Raw genomic sequence first — 6,997 nt, 5'->3', positions numbered from 1 at the left:
GCAGGACAGGTTTAGAAATTAAACTATAAGAGAGAATACTCATGTGCCATATGTGGATGAGATCATGGTGAGGGGTAAATGGTGATGGTTTGAGCATGCTCTTTGCACTCCCCAAGAGAGATTTGTTCACCAAACTTTCAACTGGGTTCCACAAGGCACAAGAAGAGTTGGAAGACCCAGGCATACATGAAACGTGAAGTAGGAGTTGAGAAATGGAGAAGTATTGAGGAGATGATGATGAAAGAAAACTGGAAATGTCCATATTGAGTTAAGTTCAGTTTAAACCAAACTTTATTATACACACACACATATATGTATATATATGGACACACATTCATATATAATTTATTTATAGCATTTATATACTTTATCATCGTTCAGTTACCAAGGATATTTTGTAACCTTTTCTACTCCAGGAACAAAACCCTTGTCGAGACAAAAACCTCACGTAAAACGACACAAATGTCTCATTACAAAAACATCCTTAATCAGAAAACCCCAAAGTGAAACGACACAATAAAAGTCTCGTCAATTTTAGATTTCGAGAATAAAAGCCCGAGGGAGGTGTGGAGAAGTTCAAATATTTGAATTAGACTTCAAAGCACAGGGCAGTGTTTGACTAAGTTCTTTCTTGAAATTCAAGGACAGATATTCTTTTATCTTTGGAAGAACAAAGAAAACTTAAAAGGACAACATAGAAAATTTGGGAATAAAATGTAACTGGAAGAGTTGAAGAATGTAAGGTGGTCAATGTGGTCACGTCAAAATAAAAACTTTCTTTTTTCAACCTTTTGAAAAGTTTATGTTTCATTCAAAAGGATCAAAGTAATTACACTTTGAGGATATCAAAAACGTTGTAATGAAATCGATCATGATAGTTAATGACTGCAAACTGGTATTCATGATATTAAATGTTAAATTGATCTTTCCGGCTTTCTTATTTTGATATGTAAATAAAATTTTGACCGACCGATATCAAATACTACAATTAATAAAAAGCTACATACTACTGAATAAAATACCATATATAAACATTCGAAAGTAAATGCATACAAGAGTTCATTAGCTTCCATAATTGCCTAAGGTTACAGAACTATCTATTTAACAATCACCACCACAACAAAATACAGCCTTTTCTAGTTCACTGCAGGACAAATGCCTCGGATATGTCCTTAATTATGCCTACAGTTTGGTCATTTTCATCACCACGCAGGCCACTGCAGACTGGAGATGGTGGGAATCTATACTCTGATCGCTCAAAGGAAACCAACCTAGTGCGAGTGGTACTGACTAGAACAGCTTTCCTGACACGGCGATAAAACCTTTCTCACCATGTGAAGTTATCCTCACTTTGAAATGGATATATCTAGCAGGCTAGAATTAAATGCAGCAGAGGCTAATTAATACAAGAGAGGTAGGGTATTCAATTTACCGAATAGGATCGGATCAGGATTATGGAGTCCTGCCATCATGTCATGAATAGGCTAAATAACTTATATGGATTTTATTTCCTATATGCATAGGATTTAGCAACATGTCTGGCGAAATTAAACTTCCAAATAATCTTTATTCTTTTCGGAAAATCTATATTAACAATGATACAAAGTGACTGGATGAAATTTGCATGTCGTTAAAAATAAAATCAGTTCTCTATTTTCAAATATATACTATACACACACATAATATATATATATATATATATATATATATATATATATATATATTATATATATAATATATATATATATATATATATATATATATATATATACAGTATATATGTACACACACATATACATATATATACATATATATATATACATATATATATATATATATATATATATATATATATATATATATATATAAAACAACAATAGCAAATGCAGCCGATTCTGGTCCAATGCAGGACAAAAGCCTCAGACACGCCTTTATTCATGTCTGTTGTTAGCCCAGTTACATCACCAGATTGGCCAATTACGGATTGGTGATAGTGGGAGACTTTTGAGTGATCGCTCACAGCAAACCAATCTAGTATGGTTGACCCTGACTAGTACAGATTTGCTGATCATGGCGATGCACAAACCCTTTCACCACGTTAAGGTATCCTCACTCAGAAAGGATATATATATATATATATATATATATATATATATATATATATATATATATATATATATATATATATATATATGTATATATATATATATATGTATATATATATATATATATATATATATATATATATATATATATATATATATAAATTACATACATATATATATACATATTCATATATATATATATATATATATATATATATATATATATATATATATATATATATATATATATATATATATATATGGATAGATAGATGGATATACAAACATACATACATACATAAAACAGACGTATGTATTCATATATGAATGTATACCATTTGCATCGTTGCATTTTTCGCTTTTCGCAAAACGTCATCGCTATTGTGTGTCGTATAGCTGAAATGGTTGTCAATTACTTTTCGTCCCAACTGGAAAACGTCGGCAATTTTCGGAAAGCGAAGCTGAGAAAGGATTTAACTAATTCCTGCATTTCGAATGTGTTAAGGACATAAAACTAAACGAGTTTTCCTAATAGCGAATTCCAATATATATATATATATATATATATATAAAAAAACAAGTGAAATGGAAAGATTGCGACTCTGCAAAGCGGCCGTGAATTATAATGAGTTGGTATACTGTAATAATTTCTTTTTATTTGTATCTAAAAAACTTCTCACTTATAAAGGGGAAGGGACTATGGTCAATTTTAAAGTTAAACTCCTCCCCTCCCCCCTCAATGAATTCTTCATGCATGGACTTGATAAGGGCGTGATGTAATATTCAACACTAATAAATTCAATTAGCTAAAATAATTATATACAATTGTCGCCTCTTCAAAATTAGTTACTATTTGCTAAGGACATGTATATTAATGTATAATAATGAAGATATTATTATATTTTCATATTCCATATAAAGTGGTATCCTACAAACAAGGGCTGCCAAATGGATTTCATTGTGTAAGCAATTATCATTATCATTATCACTTGCTAAGCTACAACCCTAGTTGGAGAGGCAGAAGGCTATAAGTCCAAGGGCTCTAACAGGGAAAATAGCTCAGTGAGGAAAGGAAATAAGAAAATTACAAGAGAAGTTATTAACCATTAAAATAACATTCTAAGAACCGCAACAACATTACAACCAATCTTTCACGTATAAACTATAAAAACTTTAAAAAAACAAGAAGAAAAGAAATAAGATAGAATAGTGTGCCCAAGTGTAACCTCAAGAAAGAGAACTCTATCCCAAAACAGTGAAAGACCAGGGTACAAAGGCTATGGCACTATCAAAGACCAGAGAACAATGGATTTTGGGAGCGTCCTCCTAAAAGAACTGTTTACCACAGCTAAAGAGTCTCTTCTACCCTTACCAAGATTAAAGTAGCCACTGAACAATCATATTGCAGTAGTTAACCCCTTGAGCAAAGAAGGATTCTTTGGTAATCTCAGTATTGTCAAGTGTATGAAGACAGAGGAGAATATGTAAATAGGCCACACTATTCAGTGGATGTGTAGGAAAAAAAGGAAATGAGCCGTAACCAGAAAGAAGGATCCAAATAAATCAACATCAACCTAATTACATCTATTTTCATATTACTGGTCTCATAATTCTTGTTACTACAGTAGTTCCAAGATTACAATTGTTGATATTGTCGTTATAGTTAATTAGTGATAATTTAAGCAACTGATTAAGATAGTCTTCATCTAATGATTTTGATCGTTTTAACAAAGATCGGACAGGAAACTTACATAGGAAATAAACAAAATTTTAGTTTCAGCATCTACGTTTATTCCACAAAATGATCTAATTTTGATTCGAAATGCCTCCCTTTGCCCTTGTGGGGATTACAGGCGTCTGAACATGCAGACCTGGTTCACTAATCCCTCCCCAACATTGCCGACGTTACAAAGCGAAAGTGTTCTTCACTCTCAACCTCCTGAAAGGGTATTATAAAATTACTATGAGCCCACAAGACATCCCCAAGAACGCCATCACCAACCGCTTTAGTGTTATTATTATTATTATTATTATTATTATTATTATTATTATTATTATTATTATTTGCTAAGCTACAACCATAGTTGGAAAAGCAGGATGCTATTAGCCCAGGGGCTCCGACAGTGAAAGTAGCCCATTGAGGAAAGGAAACAAAGAAATAAGAGAAGTAATGAACAATTAAAATAAAATATTTTAAGAACAGTGACATTAAAAATAAATATATATAAAAACTATGAAAACTTTACAAAATAAGAAGAAAAGCAAAATTTGATTCTTGAGTGTCCTTCTCCTAGAAGAGTTGCTTTCCATAGCTGAATTACTCCTGTTTTGGACTACGTTTATTTCAGAAAATACTTACCATTAATTTCATAATGAGACGCATTTTTTTATTTAAGAAAAAAAAAATATTAATGTTTGTTACCAAACATAATCCTTCTAAAGGTGAAGTAATTGTGCAGCATGAAGCAGAACTTTCTCTTCTTTGAAGTTATTTTAAATATACAATTTTATGTTTGATTTTATCCAGGGGAAGTTTCTTTTTCAAGAGAGGTGATTCTTTTATTCCAGTTTTATATGAATGTTTCTGCATTCTTAGTTTATTTATGATGAAAACTACCAACCATAATTTCTTACACTTTCTGCGCTTTTTCCATGAACAATGAAATTTTCTTGTTTATGGATTTAAACAGTCCTAATTATTATTATTATTATTATTATTATTATTATTATTATTATTATTATTATTATTATTATTATTATTATTATTATTATCATTATTATTATTATTATTATTATTATTATTATTAGCTAAGCTACAACCCTAGTTGGAAAAGCAGGAAGTTATAAGCCCAAGAGCTCGAACATAGAAAATGGCCCTGTGAGAAAGGAAATGAAGAATCAAGATAGAATAATGTGCAATACTGTACCCTCAAAGGAAAGAACTCTAAACCAAGACAGTGTAAGAATATGGTACAGAGGTTATGGCATTACCCAAAACTTAATTATAGTAGTAACATGTTAAGTATTTTGCTAACATCATAATCCATGATATTGATCGTTTTACTGAAGACCAGACAGAATTATATTGGAAAAAAAAAAGCTGTTTCGATATCTTTAGGCTAGCAGTATTCTTGGTCTTGATTACCTAGCTTCTAGTTGTACTAATAATAATCAAAATACTAGTAATAAAAACAATCTCTATTCATGGTTACAATATTACACAGAGGAGCAAAACCAGAAGGAAAAAGGAAAGTAAAGAATAGTCAGGTTAAACATATTTGCTGCTCGACTTTAAGCCTCCATTTCTTATTCAGTGCCTCTCTATAATTCTTTCGTGTGTGAAAATTGTAGTAACGAATAGATATATTGTAATAAATGTATGACTTGGCTTCCGTATTAATCATTAAAAAATGCTCAATATATATATATATATATATATATATATATATATATATATATATATATATATATATATATATATCTATATATCTATATATATATATATATATAATATATATATATATATATATTATATATATATATATATATCTATATATGTATATATATATATATATATAATATATATATATATATATATATATATATATATATATATATATATATATATATATATATATATTTATATATGTGTGTAACTGGAATTTTTAAAACAAAAAAATCCCTCAAGTCAAATTCCCTTCCATAACCCCTACACCCAAACCTCTCCTCTACCAAAAATCATATACACATATTTTCTGTTTCTGATTCCAGGCAATATTGGCTCCAGCCTCTGAAAGCCTGGGCTGACGAGGCCTGGCATACACATGACTCCCAATTCATACGGATCCGGGAACAGTTTCAGATTCTATCTCCCTTTAGAGCAATTTTAACCTTCGCAGTGGAGAGAGGAATACGTTTTGAGTGTCGCAACAGAGGCAGAGGCGGGCTATTCCCGTCGGAGTGGAAACACACCTGAGAAGGGAAAACTTGTTTCGAGTCGAAATGAAGCAGATTGGGAAAGGGAGCTATGAAGCGGATGGCTCCGGCGACAGATGAGAAAAGAAACTGTGAGGATTCGTCCGGGGAAATTAAATAAGGCATTTTCGACGCCACTGGGAAAGAGAGAAGGGGGCGATTTTTATTCTTCCTCTCTATCATGAATATCCCATTAAAAAGCAATCAACAATTTCGTTTCCAATTGCAGACAAAGGATCATTAATAGAAAAAGATCTCTCTCTCTCTCTCTCTCTCTCTCTCTCTCTCTCTCTCTCTCTCTCTCTCTCTCTCTCTCTCTCTCTCAGGGGATCATTAATAGACACAGTCGTCATGCACTTTTCAGTTGAAGTTAGAGTAGATCCATTTTATTTTAGCTTAAATTAGTCTCTTCCACGGCCATAAAAATCATAGAAAATAGTAAAACAAACCTAAAGAAAATAACCAAAACTGAAAATAATAACCCCGCCCCCCACTTAAATAAAAAACAACTTGGATGATAGTAAATAATACACAATTATTTTTCCCATATATGATGAATAGGTTTCCCTTAACCATAAAAATGCATGATTGAAGATAGGCAAGTCAATATCAATTTAAACATAAATATTAAATAGAAATAAGAAAATGACTCCGAGTACTAATACTTTAGCAAGAATCTGACAATTTGTTTGATTAATCAAGTACAAACTATCAAGAACATTCAAAAACCACATTTTTGAAACTGGCAATTAGCAAACCCTAACTGGTTTTTTGCTCATTAAATGAAAAATATTAAATGGCTTGCATTTCTGTTATTCTCCAATTTATTGCAGAGGCATTTCTAAATTTCCCACATTCCCGGATGTTATTGAAGGCTAATTTATTAATAAGGGGACGGGGGGAGGATTTTTCATTTA

The sequence above is a fragment of the Palaemon carinicauda genome, chromosome 11 (genome assembly GCF_036898095.1).
Source record: "Palaemon carinicauda isolate YSFRI2023 chromosome 11, ASM3689809v2, whole genome shotgun sequence".
In the NCBI taxonomy this organism is placed as follows: Eukaryota; Metazoa; Arthropoda; class Malacostraca; order Decapoda; family Palaemonidae; genus Palaemon; species Palaemon carinicauda.
The sequence above is the reverse complement of the archived record's forward strand: the minus strand, read 5'-3'. Positions refer to the sequence as shown.